General features: G+C 40.9%; 2 pseudogenes; one reads left to right on the top strand and one right to left on the bottom strand.

Moving 5' to 3' along the window:
- Window positions 1–222: 222 nt before the first annotated feature.
- LOC149750320 (vacuolar ATPase assembly protein VMA22 pseudogene) lies at window positions 223–2758 on the top strand (annotated as a pseudogene).
- A 15731-nt stretch (window positions 2759–18489) lies between these two features.
- On the bottom strand, window positions 18490–18589 carry LOC115803673 (U6 spliceosomal RNA; annotated as a pseudogene).
- Between the last annotated feature and the right edge of the window lie 365 nt (window positions 18590–18954).

The raw sequence follows: 18954 nt of genomic DNA, 5'->3' as shown, positions 1-18954 counted from the left end.
GTGATTTTACAACTGTGCCCTAAGTTGAACTTTCGCTGGTTAAGAGTAAGGTGGAAATTTAAGAACTGGTACCTAATTGTCAGTGTTAGGACCATTTTTCCAAATACACGATGAAAAACATTTTTTGTATTTTCCAAAAAGTGTGAACACCATCCCCTCCACCACACACATAAAGGTATTTTTTTAAATCTTAGTGTTAGGGCTTCAGGGACACAAAAAACTTTACTTTCTTGACTTCTGCCCTCCGATTTGGTGCCTAAAATGGCCCAGGTTTTGTAAACAGCAAATATGACACCTCTTGTTCATTCACTTCTATTTCCATTTCAGGGGAAAGATATCAAATACGTTTTTACTTTTTAAAAATATCCAATGGGGGTACCCTCAAGATGGCGGAGGAGTAAGATGTGAAGATCACCTTCCTCCCCACAAATACATCAGAAATACATCTACACGTAGAACAACTCCTACAGAACACCTACTGAACGCTGGCAGAAGACCTCAGACTTCCCAAAAGGCAAGAAACTCCCCACGTACCTGGGTAGGGCAAAAGAAAAAAGAATAAACAGAGACAGAAGAATAGGGACGGGACCTGCACCTCTGGGAGGGAGCTGTGAAGGAGGAAAGGTTCCCACACACTAGAAGCCCCTTCGCGGGTGGAGACTGCGGGTGGCGGAGGCGGGGAGCCTCGGAGCCGCGGAGGAGAGCACAGCAACAGGGGTGCGGAGGGCAAAGCGGAGAGATTCCCGCACAGAGGATCGGTGCCGACCAGCACTCACCAGCCCGAGAGGCTTGTCTGCTCACCCGCCGGGACAGGTCGGGGCTGGGAGCTGAGGCTCGAGCTTTGGTCGGATCCCAGGGAGAGGACTGGGGTTGGCTGCGTGAACACAGCCTGAAGGGGGCTAGTGCACCACAGCTAGCTGGGAGGGCGTCCAGGAAAAAGTCTGGAACTGCCTAAGAGGCAAGAGACCCTTGTTTTGCGGTGAGCGAGGAGAGGGGATTCAGAGCATCGCCTAAAAAGCTCCAGAGACGAGTGCGAGCTGCGGCTATCAGCAAAGACCCCAGAGACAGGCATGAAATGCTAAGGCTGCTGCTGCCGCCACCAAGAAGCGGCAGCTTCCTTTTTTTTCAGTATAGTTTTTAGCGCTTGTTATTATTGGTGGATTGGTTTTTTGGTTTGATTGTTTTCTTTCTTTTTTGTTTTTTCTTTTTTTTTGTATTACTTTTTAATTTTTAATAATAATTTTTTATTTTAATAACTTTATTTTATTTATGTATTTATTTTTTCTTTCTTTCTTTCTTTTTCTTTTTCTCCCTTTTCTTCTGAGCCGTGTGGCTGACAGGGTCTTGGTGCTCCAGCTGGGTGTCAGGCCTGAGCCTCTGAGGTGGGAGAGCCGAGATCAGGACATTGGTCCACCAGAGACCTTCCAGCTCCACGTAATATCAAATGGCAAAAGCTTTCCCAGAGATCTCCATCTCAACGCTAAGACCCAGCTTGACTCAACAACCAGCAGGCTATAGTGCTGGACACCCTATGCCAAACAACTAGCAAGACAGGAACACAACCCCACCCATTAGCAGAGAGGCTGCCTAAAATCATAGTAAGGTCACAGACACCCCAAAATACACCACTGGACTCGGTCCTGCCCACCAGAAAGACAAAATCCAGCCTCATCCACCAGAACACAGGCAGCAGTCCCCTCCACCAGGAAGCCTACATAATCCACTGAACCAATCTTACCCACTGGGGGCAGACACCAAAAACAACAGGAACAACGAACCTGCAGTCTGTGAAAAGGAGACCCCAAACACAGTAAGTTAAGCAAAATACAAAGACAGAAACACACAGCAGATGAAGGAGCAAGGTAAAACCCATCAGACCAAACAAATGAGGGGGAAATAGGCAGTTTACCTGAAAAAGAATTCAGAGTAATGATAGTCAAGATGATCCAAAATCTCAGAAATAGAATGGAGAAAAAACAAGAAACGTTTAATAAGGACCTAGAAGAACTAAAGAGGAAACAAAAAATGATGAACAACACAATAAATGAAATTAAAAATTCTCTAGAAGGAATTAATAGCAGAATAACTGAGACAGAAGAACAGATAAGTGACCTGGAAGATAAAATAGTGGAAATAACTACCACAGAGCAGAATAAAGAAAAAAGAATGAAAAGAGGAACGTGTGCGGAGCCCATGGTGGCGCGGTATCTGAGAGCCGAGCTGGACTCGCTTCTCCTGCAGCTGCTCAGGGACCTGGAGGAACTGGAGGCAAAGCGGGCGGCGCTGAATGCCCGGGTGGAGGGCTGGCTCTCACTCTCCAAAGCTCGCTGCGCCATGGGTGCCAAGTCGGTAGGGCCTCTGCAGTATGCCTCCCACATGGAGCCCCAGCTCCACGTCTGCACCAGCGAGGCCCAGGACGGACTCCAGAGGTTCTGAATATGAGAGCCGGCACCCAGACTCCAGAGGACGTGGGACCCCACAAGGCAGTTCTGCACAGGCGTAAGGGCCTCACGAGGGCCCCAGAGCCAGACCGCTCCCCAGCTCCCCAGGACCCTCTGAACTGGTTTAGAATCCTGGCTCCTCACAGTCTACAGCAAGCTCAAGCCAGCTTCCGGGAGGGTCTGCAGCTGGCTGCAGACATGGCCAGCCTTCAGATCCGCATCGACTGGGGTCGAAGCCAGCTCCAGGGGCTGCAGGAGAAACTCAAGCAGTGGAGCCCGGGGCTCCCTGACCTGCCACCACAGAAGCAAGGCAGTGAGCACAGCTGTTCTTTGATGTGGCTGCATTATCTCAGGCCTTCTTCCTTCACAGATTGCCCCCCACCCAAGCTGTTCCTCCCTCCTTAATACTTCTCTGGTCTGCATGTTTCCAACTTTGTTAGGTGGGGAAGTTTGAAGAGGCAAAGTGAGTAATGTTGAAAGTCACTACTATGAAACCACTTCTAGAGTTGTGTTGTCTCAGGATGTATTCATGTCAGGCAGGCACAAACCTGTTAGGTTAGCTCATATCACTGAACAACTGTAACAACCTGATGCATAAATCAGCTGCGGTTTTTCATTAAAGGATGAAATATTGCACAGCTAGTGGCAGGGAAGGACAAGAGGTAGGTGCTTCAGTTTCACTGTATCCTTACAAGTGATTTTGATGGAGGAAAAAACCATACACCGCTAACAGATCAGGACAGAATGATAACTCATCGATAAAACACACACACACACCTGAGTAGATGGGCAGCACTTGGCAGGTTTTAAGCCAGAAAGTAAAAAGGATAGGACCTAGATTTTCAAGGGAAATCTTTCAAGAGACCATTCAGGTTTATAAAACCTGCCATTATCTTTCCAAGAGTGAGTCTTTTAATTTGTTGAAGGGCCAGGAACTCTGTGGCAATTCATTTTCCTACTGGCTTCTTGATAATTTTAGCAGTTTCTAGGAGCTAATTGTTACATTTGGTGGATGTTAGTTTTCTGTTCATAATACGAGATGTAAATTGTTTTTCCCAGTTTCTCTTTTAACTTTGCTTATGGTGGTTTAAAAAGAAAAACCAAACTTTTTATTATAAAATAAAATAAATAAAACACATTATATTAAATAAAACACATTATATTAAATGGCAAAAAACAACAACAAAAAAGAATGAAAAGAATTGAGAACCGTCTCAGAGACCTCTAGGACAGCATTAAACACACCAATATTTGAATTATAGGGGTAGCAGAAGAAGAAGAGAAAGAGAAAGGGACTGAGAAAATATTTGAAGTGATTATACTTGAAAACTTCCCTAATATGGGAAAGGAAATAGTCAATCAAGTCTAGGAAGCGCAGAGAGTCCCATACAGGATAAATCCAAGGAGAAACAAACCAAGACACATTTTAATCAAACTATCAAAAATTAAATACAAAGAAAACATATTAAAAGCAGCAAGGGAAAAACAACAAATAACACACAAGGGAATCCCCATAAGGTTAACAGCTGATCTTTCAGCAGAAACTCTACGAGCCAGAAGGCAGTGGCAGGACATATTTAAAGTGATGAAAGGGAAAAACCTACAACCAAGATTACTCTACCCAGCAAGAACCTCATTCAGATTCGACAGAGAAGTTAAAACCTTTACAGACAAGCGAAAGCTAAGAGAATTCAGCACCACCAAACCAGCTTTACAACAAATGCTAAAGGAACTTCTCTAGGCAGGAAACACAAGAAAAGGAAAACACCTACAATAACAATCCCAAAACAATTAACAAAATGGTAATAGGAACATACATATCGATAACTACCTTGAATGTAAATGGATTAAATGCTCCAACCAAAAGACATAGACTGGCTGAATGGATACAAAAACAAGACCCGTATGTATGCTGTCTACAAGAGACCCACCTCACACCTCGGGACACATACAAACTGAAAGTGAGGGGATGGAAAAAGATATTCCATGCAAATGGAAATCAAAATAATGCTGGAGTAGAAATTCTTGTATCAGACAAAATAGATTTTAAAACAAAGACTATTACAAGAGATAAAGAAGAACACTACATAATGATCAAGGGATCAATCCAAGAAGAAGATATAACAATTGTAAATATTGATGCACCCAACATAGGAGCACCTCAATACATAAGGCAAATACTAACAGCCATAAAAGGGGAAATCGACAGTAACACAATCATAGTAGGGGACTTTAACACCACACTTTCACCAATGGACAGATCATCCAAAATGAAAATAAATAAGGAAACACAAGCTTTAAATGATACATTAAACGAGATAGACTTAATTGATATTTGTAGGACATTCCATCCAAAAACAACAGAATACACTTTCTTCTCAAGTGCTCATTCTTGGAACGTTCTCCAGGAACATTCTCAAGTGCTCATTCATGGAACATTCTCCAGGATAGATCATATCCTGGGTCACAAATCAAGCCTTGGTAAATTTAAGAAAATTGAAATCGTATCAAGTATCTTTTCTGACCACAATGCTATGAGACTAGATATCGCTATGAGACTAGATATCAGTTACAGGAAAAAATCTGTAAAAAAATACAAACACATAGAAACTAAACAATACACTACTAAATAACCAAGAGATCACTGAAGAAATCAAAGAGGAAATCAAAAAATACCTAGAAACAAATGACAATGAAAAGACGATGACCCAAAACCTATGGGATGCAACACAAGTAGCTCTAAGAGGTAAGTTTATAGCAATACAACCCTTCCTTATGAAACAAGAAACATCTCAAATAAACAACCTAACCTTACACCTAAAGCAATTAGAGAAAGAAGAACAAAAAAACCCAAAGGTAGCAGAAGGAAAGACACCATAAAGATCAGATCAGAAATAAATGGAGGGCTTCCCTGGTGGCGCAGTGGTTGAGAGTCCGCCTGACGATGTGGGGGAAGTGGGTTCGTGCCCCGGTCCGGGGGGATTCCACGTGCCGCGGAGCGGCTGGGCCAGTGGGCCATGGCTGCTGAGCCTGCGCGTCCGGAGCCTGTGCTTGACAATGGGAGGGGCCACGGCAGTGAGAGGCCCGCGTACCACACACACAAAAAAAAAACAACAAATAAATGGAAAAGAAATGCAGGAAATGATAGCAAAGATCAATAAAACTAAAAGTTGGTTCTTTGAGAAGATAAACAAAATTGATAGACCATTAGCCAGACTCATCAAGAAAAAAAGGGAGAAGGCTCAAATCAATAGAATTAGAAATGAAAAAGGAGAAGTAACAACTGACACTGCAGAAATACAAAGGGTCATGAGAGATTATACTATAAGCAACTATATGCCAATAAAATGGACAACCTGGAGGAGATGGACAAATTCTTAAAAAAGCACAACCTTCTGAGACTGAACCAGGAAGAAATAGAAAATATAAACAGACCAATCACAAGCACTGAAATTGAAACTATGATTAAAAATCTTCCAACAAACAAAAGCCCAGGACCAGATGGCTTCACAAGCGACTTCTATCAAACATTTAGAGAAGAGCTAACACCTATCCTTGTCAAACTCTTCCAAAATATAGCAGAGGGGTTAACACTCCCAAATTCATTCTATGAGGCCACCATCACCCTGATACCAAAAGAAGACAAAGATGTCAGAAAAAAAGAAAACTACAGGCCATTATCACTGATGAACATCTATGCAAAATCCTCAAGAAAATACTAGCAAACAGAATCCAACAGCACATTAAAAGGATCATACACCATGATCAAGTGGGGTTTATTCCAGGAATGCAGGGATTCTGCAATATATGCAAATCAATCAGTGTGATACACCATATTAACAAATTGAATGATAAAAACCATATGATCATCTCAATAGATGCAGAAAAAGGTTTTGACAAAATTCAACACCCATTTATGATAAAAACCCTCCAGAAGTGGGCATAAAGGGAACTTACCTCAACATAATAAAGGCCATATATGACAAACCCACAGCCAACATCATTCTCAATGGTGAAAAACTGAAACCATTTCCACTAAGATCAGGAACAAGACAAGGTTGCCCACTCTCACCACTATTATTCAACATAGTTTTGGAAGTTTTAGCTACAGCAATTACAGATGAAAAAGAAATAAAATGAATCCAAACCAGAAGAAGAGGTAAACTGTCACTGTTTGCAGATGATATGATACTATACATAAAGAATCCTAAAGATGCCACCAGAAAACTACTAGAGCTAATGAATGAATTTGGTAAAGTAGTAGCAGGATACAAAATTAATGCACAGAAATCTCTTGCATTCCTATACACTAATGATGAAAAATATGAAAGTGGAATTAAGGAAACACTCCCATTTACCACTGCAACAAAGGGAATAAAATACCTAGGAATAAACCTACCTAAGAAGACAAAAGACCTGTATGCAGAAAATTAAAAGACACTGATGAAAGAAATTAAAGATGATACAAACAGATGGAGAGATATACCATGTTCTTGGGTTGAAAGGATGAACATTGTGAAAACGACTATACTACCCAAAGCAAACTACAGATTCAATGCAATCCCTATCAAACTACCAATGGCATTTTTCACAGAACTGGAACAAAAAATTTCACAATTTGTATGGAAACACAAAAAAACCCGAATAGCCAAAGCAATCTTGAGAAAGAAAAACGGAGCTGGAGGAATCATGCTCCCTGACTTCAGATTGTATTACAAAGCTACAGTAATCAAGACAGTATAGTACTGGCACAAAAACAGAAAGATAGATAAATGGAAGAGGATAGAAAGCCCAGATATAAACCCACGCACATATGGTCACCTTACCTTTGATAAAGGGGGCAAGAATATACAATGGAGAAAAGACAGCCTCTTCAATAAGTGGTGCTAGGAAAGCTGGACAGCTACATGTAAAAGAATGAAGTTAGAACACTCCCTAACACCATACACAAAAATAAACTCAAAATGGATTAAAGACCTAAATGTAAGGTCAGACACCATAAAACTCTTAGAGGAAAACATAGGAAGAACACTCTATAACATAAATCACAGCAAGATCCTTTTTGACCCACCTCCTAGAGAAATGGAAATAAAAATAAACAAATGGGACCTAATGTCACTTAAAAGCTTTTGCACAGCAAAGGAAACCATAAACAAGACGAAAGGACAACCCTCAGAATGGGAGAAAATATTTGCAAACGAAGCAACTGACAAAGGATAAATCTCCAAAATTTACAAGCAGTTCAGGCAGCTCAATATCAAAAAAACAAACAACCCAATCCAAAAATGGGCAGAAGACCTAAATAGACATTTCTCCAAAGAAGATATACAGATTGCCAACAAACACATGAAAGAATGCTCAACATCATTAATCATTAGAGAAATGCAAACAAACCTACAATGAGATATCATTTCACACCAGTCAGAATGGCCACCATCAAAAAAAATCTACAAATAATAAATGCTGGAGAGGGTGTGGAGAAAACGGAACACTCTTGCACTGCTGGTGGGAATGTAAATTGATACAGCCACTATGGAAAACAGTATGGAGCTTCCTTAGAAAACTACAAATAGAACTACCATATGACCCAGCAATCCCACTACTGGGCACATACACTGAGAAAACCATAATTCAAAAAGAGTCATGTACCAAAATGTTCATTGCAGCTCTATCTACAATAGCCAGGACATGGAAACAACCTAAGTGTCCATCAACAGATGAATGGATAAAGAACATGTGGCACATATATACAATGGAATATTACTCGGCCATAAAAAGAAATGAAATGGAGTTATTTGTAGTGAGGTGGATAGACCTAGAGTCTGTCATACAGAGTGAAGTAAGTCAGAAGGAGAAAAACAAATACCATATGCTAATACATATATATGGAATCTAAGGGAAAAAAATGTCATGAAGAACCTAGGGGTAAGACAGGAATAAAGGCACAGACCTACTAGACAATGGACTTGAGGACACAGGGAGGGGGAAGGGTAAGCTGTGACAAAGTGAGAGAGTGGCATGGACATATATACACTACCAAACGTAAAATAGATAGCTAGTGGGAAGCAGCCGCATAGCACAGGGAGATCAGCTCGGTGCTTTGTGACCACCTAGAGGGGTGGGATAGGGAGGGTGGGAGGGAGACGCAAGAGGGAGGAGATATGGGGATATGTGTATATGTATAGCTGATTCACTTTGTTATACAGCAGAAACTAACACGCCATTGTAAAGCAATTATACTCCAATAAAGATGTTTAAAAATATATCCAATTAAAAAGTCCCTCTTGTGTAGGAGCTTTGTTCACATCAGAACTGTGACAATCTGGCCAGTGGTGGGACAAAAGTGGCCTACAGGAGTGGGGGTTCTTTCTTGTTTCCCATATCTGACTTCACTTTTAGTTAAAATTTTCTGCCTTCATACCTCCCTTCCATGTTCCTTTTACTTTTCCCTACTTTGATAGGGAAAAAAAAAAATTCTGATCCTGTTCATTTTTGAGAAGAGTTTAGTAGACTGACCTGCAGGGTCACCTCCTAGCATGTCATATGCATCCATAGCGGAGTGGCAATATCCCTGAATGTGTGTATTCATGGCTCTGCCTGAAAAGGTTCCCGAATAAGTGTTTGCTGTGGGCCTACTATGTGCCTAACCACCGGGTTGAACATTAGTCTCATAACATAAACTCTAAAAAGTGTGGAGGTTATTCCCAGAGGTCATCAGTTTAACCCCCTCGCCCCACAGCAGCCCTGCTGGATGCCCATTCAGTCCTGCCTGCCGTCTTCCTGGGATGGAAAGTTAAGTTCTGTTTGAGTAAAATAGTCCATCTATGGTTTCCTCCTCTTGAAAATAGTTCCGTAGTTTGAGTCAGAATCTGAGTCATCAAATATTTTACTCAGTGATCCTGGGTTGGCTCTGTGGGACTGTTCAAGAAAAAGCTATTGTCATCCACAGACAAAGTTTGAAACAACTCTCATGCAGCCCTGTGGTCACCTCTTTCCCATTCACCCTTTGGTTCTTCTTATCTTGAAACCAACCTCTGGCTCCTTTGAATATTCCTCATGTGACATAATTTCCTAACCTTCTCACCTTAGTTATCCTCCTGGATATGCTCCAGTTTGGCAATATCATTATGAAAGTTGGCAATCTCCTTTATGGCAATCTCCTTTAAGAGGCAGTATAGAGTAGTGGTTAGGACCAAGAACCCTGGTGCCAGGCTGCTTGGGTTTGAATCCTGACTCTGCCACTTGCAAGCTGCATGACCCCGGGCAAGCTACTCAACTTCTCTGTGGCTCAGATTCCTTAGCTATAAAATAAGAATATAATAGTGTCTACTCATAGGTCATAGTGAGGATTGAATAAGTTAATGTGTGTCAGCCACTTATAAAACACCTTTGCACATAGTAAGTGCTATACAGGTGGTGGTGTTATTATCTGAAAAAGAAAAGAACAGCAGAGAGGGTGATTGAAACCTCCTTCACTGAGTCTCCCCTTTTCCATAAGCAGCAGGAAGGCCAGAGAAGCAGGCCTCCATCCTTCCCTCCCTCCCTCCCAAGTACAACCCTCTGCAGAAGAGCAGCTGCAGATACCATCCAGAGCTTGCTCCTTTCATTTCCACAATAGACTGCAGGGACAGACTCACCAGAGGCTACGCAGAGGTCCGATGCTCAGCTGGGAGCACCCAGATCCTGCAACTTGCTCCAAAGCAAATGATGCCAGCCAATCTGGGAGAAGATGCTCAGTGGCCATAGGCCATTGGAGCAGTGGTTAGGGTAGGCAAGTCACCACAGAACACAATGGGTACAGTGTTGGAGCTCCATCCACCCTCATCTTGCCCTCCTCTGCACCTGTGGGTGACCCAGGGGGTGCCAGTTCTCTCACTGAAAAGTTGACAGTGGTGGCTCTCACCATGTGTGAGAGATCAGATGAGTCACTTACTAGACAAGTCCTTCCTGCACGTGGAGGCATCAGGCCCTGTCCCTGCCCTCATTTACAAAATTAAACATTTACTTTCATATGACTCCCAGTGGGTACAAGGATTTGTTCTTGGGTGATGAAAATATTCTGTCATTAGACAGTGGTGATGGTTACACAACTCTGTAAATACACTAAAAACCACTGAATCATACATTTAAAGGGATAAATTTTATGGCACGTGAATTCTATCTTAATAGAGTTGCTATTTTAAATAACAAAACCAGGTGGCCAGCCCACAGGCCACCGTTTGCCGACCTCTGGCAGAGCCCAACTAGCTCTCCCATTTTACGGTTGAGCAAAATGAGACCAAAGAGGAAGAAAACTAACACTTGCTGAACAGCAAGTATGTGCTGTGTTATGGGCATTTTCATGTAAATTATCATACGCAACATCTGGTTGTTTGGAACAAAAGCAATGCAATGAAAAACACATGTAAAACAAGTAGTAAGATGCCCTGGGCACAGTAGATGTTCAAATTGTCCTTTAACAGAAAAGGACAAAGAAAAGCAACAGCTGACCCAACAGTGGGTCTCTTGGCCATTATGCCATCTGTACATAAAGGATGGACTTAAATATTTAACAGTGTGACTCCTTTGAAAAAAAGAAAAAAAAAAGTTGGCACAGTCCACTAAGACATACAGAACTGGCTGTGTTTGGAGACATCCAAAGGAACTGGTTATGGCTGGAGAAGCTCAGAACATTCCAGCTACGGACACAGGCAGGCTCTTAGTACTTTACCTAGAGAGCCCTCTGCACTGTCTGAAGAGACATCCACACTATTGCTCTAGGTAAGATAGTTCCACGTGACAAAAAGACGTAGCCCTTGGACTCATCAAAGATAGGACAAATCCTTTCCCCTAAGACGATGCTCAGCGCTCCAGCCTACCAACGTTTCATCAGCTGAGGTCAGCAAAGGTTCACTATTGATGAAAAACATCCCTACCTTCAGTACTCGCTGAGAACCTGGAAGAGGGAGACCCAGATGGTAAACCCAGGTGTTTCCAAGGCAAGCTAATCACACAACTCAGCCCGCGGGGGTGATTTCAGGACGTGCAATTCTGTACTATGGGGGTGGGGAGAAGCGCTAAAAAGGAACCTCAAGACCTGCTTCACAGCTCAGGCACCAGCACTTAGGAAACAAGCTGCAGTTCCCCAGGTTTTAGAAAATGCAACAGTAAGAGCTATAAAAATGCTGACGAGGGGGACCCACTGTCTTTGCCAAAAAACCACAGAACTTTCTCTTTGCACTTCCAACTTCTGAACAAAGCATCATCAAGAAGAAAATACAGCTCCCCAGATCCCTATGGCAAAAAAAAAAAAAAAAAGACCTCGGGAAATGAAAAGGCCTATATACATGTGTGTTGGTGTGGGGAAGAGTGATTAGAATGAGGAAAACTGTGTTTCCATACAAATTGTGAAATTTTTTGTTCTAGTTCTGTGAAAAGTGCCAGTGGTAGTTTGATAGGGATTGCATTGAATCTGTAGATTGCTTTGGGTAGTATAGTCATTTTCACAATGTTGATTCTTCCAACCCAAGAACATGGCATATCTCTCCATCTATTTGTATCATCTTTAATTTCTTTCATCAGTGTCTTATAATTTTCTGCATACAGGTCTTTTGTCTCCTTAGGTAGGTTTATTCCTAGATATTTTATTCTTTTTGTTGCAATGGTAAATGGGAGTGTTTTCTTGATTTCACTTTCAGATTTTTCATCATTAGTGTATAGAAATGCCAGAGATTTCTGTGCATTAATTTTGTATCCTGCTACTTTACCAAATTCATTGATTAGCTCTAGTAGTTTTCTAGTAGCATCTTTAGGATTCTCTATGTATAGTATCATGTCATCTGCAAACAGTGACAGCTTTACTTCTTCTTTTCCGATTTGGATTCCTTTTATTTCCTTTCCTTCTCTGATTGCTGTGGCTAAAAATTCCAAAACTATGTTGAATAAGATTGGTGAGAGTGGGCAACCTTGTCTTGTTCCTGATCTTAGTGGAAATGGTTTCAGTTTTTCACCATTGAGAACGATGTTGGCTGTGGGTTTGTCCTATATGGCCTTTATTATGTTGAGGAAAGTTCCCTCTATACCTACTTTCTGCAGGGTTTTTATCATAAATGGGTGTTGAATTTTGTCGAAAGCTTTCTCTGCATCTATTGAGATGATCAGACCCCGAATAGCCAAAGCAATCTTGAGAATGAAAAACGGAGCTGGAGGAATCATGCTCCCTGACTTTAGACTATACTACAAAGTTACAGTAATCAAGACAGTATGGTACTGGCACAAAAACAGAAAGATAGATAAATGGAACAGGATAGAAAGCCCAGAGATAAACCCACGCACATATGGTCACCTTATCTTTGATAAAGGAGGCAGGAATGTACAGTGGAGAAAGGACAGCCTCTTCAATAAGTGGTTCTGGGAACACTGGACAGTTACATGTAAAAGTATGAGATTAGATCACTCCCTAACACCATACACAAAAATAAGCTCAAAATGGATTAATGACCTAAATGTAAGGCCAGAAACTATCAAACTCTTAGAGGAAAACATAGGCAGAACACTCTATGACATAAATCACAGCAAGATCCTTTTTGACCCACCTCCTAGAGAAATGGAAATAAAAAAAAAAAATAAACAAATGGGACCTAATGAAACTTCAAAGCTTTTGCACAGCAAAGGAAACCATAAACAAGACCAAAAGACAACCCTCAGAATGGGAGAAAATATTTGCAAATGAAGCAACTGACAAAGGATTAATCTCCAAAATTTATAAGCAGCTCATGCAGCTCAATAACAAAAAAACAAACAACCCAATCCAAAAATGGGCAGAAGACCTAAATAGACATTTCTCCAAAGAAGATATACAGACTGCCAACAAACACATGAAAGGATGCTCAACATCATTAATCATTAGAGAAATGCAAATCAAACCTACAATGAGATATCATCTCACACCAGTCAGAATGGCCATCGTCAAAAAATCTAGAAACAATAAATGCTGGAGAGGGTGTGGAGAAAAGGGAACACTCTTGCACTGCTGGTGGGAATGTGAATTGGTACAGCCACTATGGAGAACAGTATGGAGGTTCCTTAAAAACTACAAATAGAACGACCATATGACCCAGCAATCCCACTACTGGGCATATACCCTGAGAAAACCATAATTCAAAAAGAGTCATGTACCAAAATGTTCATTGCAGCTCTATTTACAATAGCCCGGAGATGGAAACAACCTAAGTGTCCATCATCGGATGAATGGATAAAGAAGATGTGGCACATATATACAATGGAATATTACTCAGCCATAAAAAGAAACGAAATTGAGCTATTTGTAATGAGGTGGATAGACCTAGAGTCTGTCATACAGAGTGAAGTAAGTCAGAAAGAGAAAGACAAATACCATATGCTAACACATATATATGGAAAAAAAAAAATGTCATGAAGAACCTAGGGGTAAGACAAGAAAAAAGACACAGACCTACTAGAGAATGGACTTGAGGACATGGGGAGAAGGAAGGGTAAGCTGTGACAAAGCGAGAGAGAGGCATGGACATATATACACTACCAAACGTAAAATAGATAGCTAGTGGGAAGCAGCCGCATAGCACAGGGAGATCAGCTCGGTGCTTTGTGACTGCCTGGAGGAGTGGGATAGGGAGGGTGGGAGGGAGGGAGACGCAAGAGGGAAGAGATATGGAAACATATGTATATGTATAAATGATTCACTTTGTTATAAAGCAGAAACTAACACACCACTGTAAAGCAATTATACTCCAATAAAGATGTTTAAAAAAAAAAAAAAGAATGAGGAAAAATGGGGAAAGCGTGGGTGCCAAACAGAGCTATATCAAGAAAGGCTGTTCCTGGAACATGGGGCTCAAAGTGGGAAACATAGTACATTTTTTCATGTAGCAGTAACATTATGAATGGTGTTTTATATTGTATAGTATTATTAGAACTACAATCCATCTACACAAAAAAATTAAAATGGATTGGGAATGTATTTGGTAACAACCGCTAATCGACCACATTATTGCTCAACACTAGAAGGCAATTTGGGAGTATGTATCAAATGCCTTAAAAAGTGCATGTCCTTTTGACCCCGTACTCAACTTCCATAAATTTAATTCCCAAATTTCCAGAATTCATGGTACATTCATACAATGGAATATAAAGCAGCCATTTAAAAAAATGAGGTAGAGTTATGTGTAATTAACCTGGAAATAAGTCCACAATATAATTAGTATAAGAAAGCATTAGAAAATGATATATGACATTTTATCATTTTTGTCCTAAATAATGATAAGTACATAAAGAAAAAAAAACTAGTGGGTTATAGACTTAATTGTTATTACTTCAAAGAGATGAAATCACTGACTTTACCTTTCTACCTACGTACTTCTGTATTGTCAGAATTTTTTTTACAAAGTGTATATAGCTTTTCTATTTAGAAAAAAATGAAAATATTTCTCTTTTGATTATTTAAGTATCTAATATACATATATATACACACACTGTGTAAAATAAGCAACTACAACACGTCATTCTACTAGCTACAAAGTATGGCTATGCCATGATTTGTTTAAGCGCTTCTCTATTGTGGATACTTAGATTGTTTCCAAATTTTTGCAACTATAAGCAGAACTTAGATGGAAATCCTTGTGGCTAAATATTTGCACGTATCTTTAATTATTTCTTTAGAATATATTCCTAGAAGTGAAATTTCAGGCTCAAGATGTGGGCACAATTAAGGACTTTTGACCCATATTGCAAAATTATCTCATAAAATGTCAGTGCCAATTTACCTTTTCAAGTACAGTGTGGAGGTAGCCTTTTCCCTTCACCCAGGCCTGAATATTACTATCTCTTTTCCAAGTGTGAACAATTTGGTAAGCAAAATGACACATCGTTATTTTTATTTGTATTTCTTTAATTACTAAGGAAAATATCATTCATAGTCACTTATTGTCTATTTGTTATTATTGTGTGACCTGCTTATTGATATCTCTTGCCCACTTTTCTACTAGGATCTCTTTCTTCCTGGTTTGTAAGAGTTTTTTGTCTAATATTAGCCTTTTGTCATTAAGGCTAATATACATCACTTGCCTTTTTGCTTTGTTTAAGGCATTTTTTATGTTCAGAAATTTTTAATTTGTATATATTTTCTCAGCAATAAAATCACTCCGAATTCCAAATTACTGACCTGTAAGTGGGCATTTGAAATATACCCCGTTGTACATATAGGGTCTTGTATAGTAACTAGCTACTTCAATGTATGTTCTCATATCTTTTCTGCATGTAAGCTCCTTGAAGGCACAGACCGTGACATTTCTTGACTCCACCATAGCCAACCAGCTCACAACCCAGAACGTAGCAGAGCTCCAAAATGTCTGAGATGAAAAAATATTGTGTCTGGGACCTGCTTTGAAGCAATCCAGTTTGGGTTGGGAGATGAAAATAGGGTAAAGATGAAACAGAATCAGCCACATGTTAATCATTGTTGAATCTGGGTGACAGGTAGGTACATGGAGTTCATTATACTATTATTTCTACTTTTTTGTATGTTTGAACATTTCCATAAGCAAAAGGAGTTTTTTTTTATGTTTGCTTGATTGATTGGTCAACAGCATCAGAGAGGGGACTTCTGGAATAACAATGGTAATGAAAATGAATTACATATGCATCAAGGACACTTCTGTAGCATAAAAAAGTCAAGAGCACAGGCCTTGAAATTAGGCACAAATCCTTAGTGACCTTGAACATGTTATTCAACCCCTCTGAAACTCAGTTTTCCAGTATAAATAAGGGTATTAATAACTACCTCAAAAGGTCCTAGTAAAGATTAATGGGTGTAAAACTCAGTGCCTGGTACCAAATAGCACTCAATAAAGAGTTGCCATCATTATTATTCAGTGCTGCGTAAGCTTGACAAGCTCTAGCCAACATCCTGGTGGTGGTGATCCCATACCCTTCACTGCTGAAATCGCTACTACGGCTCTGACTTCAGTTATATTGGGCAGCAGAAAACAGCTTGGCAGAGGACTCGGTAGACCAGATGTCAGGAGTTACATTCCTGATACCCAGAAGGGAAAACAGATAGGACCACACCAAAGGACAAAACCAGTAGCTCCCAACCTTACTCAACAGGTCAGCAAAAAGCCTTAACTCCACATTCCAGTGACGCAACCAAGAACAGGAGTGATGAAGCCCTTACAACAGCAGGTCATTCACAACTTGGACCGAACCCTGGCATCACCTGGGAGCTTGAAATAATAACAATGTCTGGGTGCCTCTCCCAGAATTTGACTTAATGGTCTGAGATGTGGACTAGATACCAAGGTTTTTAAAAACCTAATGTTGTAATGTTTACCACTCTGCTGTGTGAGTTGGGCTGGAGGGTATCGAGGGAAGCAGTCAAGGGGAAACAAATTAGAGAACAGAGACCATTGCATCCCACATGAACCCCATTAAAGGCAACCCAGTCATGTGGTCCCAAGCTGTGTCCCATGCCAGACAAACCCAGTCCCATTAGGGTCCTCTCACTCCCTCCATAAACTTCAAGAGCATGTTACTGAGTAATAATTCACAGGACTAAAATATGTTATTAACACCAGGATGCATGCATGTCAATATTCTAAACAATATTAAAACAATGTATCTGCTCTCTGGGTTTTGGTCTTAAAAAAGAAACAAAAACAAAGAAGTCCAGCTAAGAGACAGTGGAGGCTGGAGGAGGGAGAAAAGCATTTTTTTCTCCTAGCCTTTTGGCAGCCTGTCAGTACAACTGAAGCACACTCAAAGAGGCAGACTCATTTTGTGAAGTTATTGCAGTGTCTTTGATCAAGGGAAAAGGCACATCCATTTCAGTCCCTGTAACGGGGACTGACCAGCTGTCTGGCTTCCTGGCTGCCCACCGGGGTGATCCAGCCTCGAGCCTGCAGACACATGGCAGTGCTTAGTGTGTCAAACAAATGAGGGGGCTCTTGACTGTCTATCCACCCTTTGCTGCACTTCAGGGGCCCCCTCACTTAGCAATTCTGCCTGGACTAATCTGGAAGTTCCCCTCCCCGGCAAACACCACCTGGTCCAGCCTGGCCTCACCGAAACAAAAGCTGGCCAGCGGCTGTCTGTCACGAGGCAGCAAACGCTTCAGAACCAAGGGGGCAGGGGTCAACCGTTCTCATAAGTAACACACTCAGAATTACAGAGGTCTAGAGAAAGGGGGAAAAAAGGATCCCGCCTCCTCCTTATTAGCCCCGTCTCAGCCCCAAACTCAGCTGTGAGGGGTTTGATTTTCTCCCGCATACATGAATTCTCAGCACAAAGATCACCTGCACTCTTTTCACTAGAAAAAATGATGAAGAATTGATGGGGGGGAAGGTTCGACAAAAGACTTTCTTTTCCTTAGGTGACATCATTTGGGAAGATTTGAGCAGTAGAACCAGAGTAGAGATGGGGACAATGATGACGATAATGACAGACATCCATATAGCAGTTATGTGTTCCAAAGATTTTATGTGTTAACTCATTTAATCCTCATCCCAACCCTATGAGGTAAGCTACGGTAATACTCAATAACAGTAATAATAATAGTAACATGGAACACGTATAATATAATAATAATTATTACCACATAGCACGATAATGGAGATCGCAGTCTCCATTTTTCACATAAGGGTACTGTGACCCAGGGAAGTTCAGCGACGCGCCTGAGGTGGTGCGTGCATTCATGCCCAGGCCATCTAGCTCCAGGAGCAGTGTGCTAACTACCGCACTAGACTGCCTTCCTCCAGTCTCCACCTCAGAGCCTCCTTTGTTTTTTTTTTTAATAGGCATTTTTATTTCTATAGAAAAGAAACAAAACAGTATAATATTCAAGTTAAAGGAGAGAACCTGATTAAACCTCTCAGAATGGAATTTTAGTACATATTTGTTTTTTATATAGATATGAATTTTAATATTTCTATACATTTCATCTAAAATTTTGCACCATACGTTTATTTTATGTATTATGATAGCGACACATTAAAGAGTCACATTTCTGGGAGAATTTTGAGACGGGGTGAAGTCACGATAAAACATGGGACGCTTCACGAATTTGCATGTCACCCCTGGCCATGCTCATCTTCTCTGTATCGTTCCAATTTTAGTACACGTGTGGCCGAAGCGAGCACTCAGAGCCTCCTTTAAAGCTGCCAGTTCAGCTTTGAGGGCTTTGGAGGTGGAGGGATCTGAGTTGGACTCCCAGCTCCCTGGCCACTCTGCGACCCGCTGTGGTTGCATCTCCTGTAAATGAGGACACTAACACCTACCTGGCAGGCTTGTGGTGAGACTTAAGCAAGAGAATGAATAAAAGCACCTCTCACAGGGTGGGCAGCCAAGGTCAGCTTAACCCTGTGGTTCTCGATCCTGGCTGAACACTTTTTTTTTTTTTCTTTTTTAAAACTCTACTTTATTGGTTGTCTTTTAATTTTATTTATGGATTATTATTATTTTTAAACATCTTTATTGGAGCATAATTGCTTTACAATGGTGTGTT

The sequence above is a fragment of the Delphinapterus leucas genome, chromosome 2 (genome assembly GCF_059928025.1).
Source record: "Delphinapterus leucas isolate spDelLeu-1000000601 "Yukka" chromosome 2, BTC_Dleu_Yukka2, whole genome shotgun sequence".
Taxonomy (NCBI): domain Eukaryota; kingdom Metazoa; phylum Chordata; class Mammalia; order Artiodactyla; family Monodontidae; genus Delphinapterus; species Delphinapterus leucas.
This window is presented reverse-complemented; position numbering and strand designations above follow the sequence as displayed.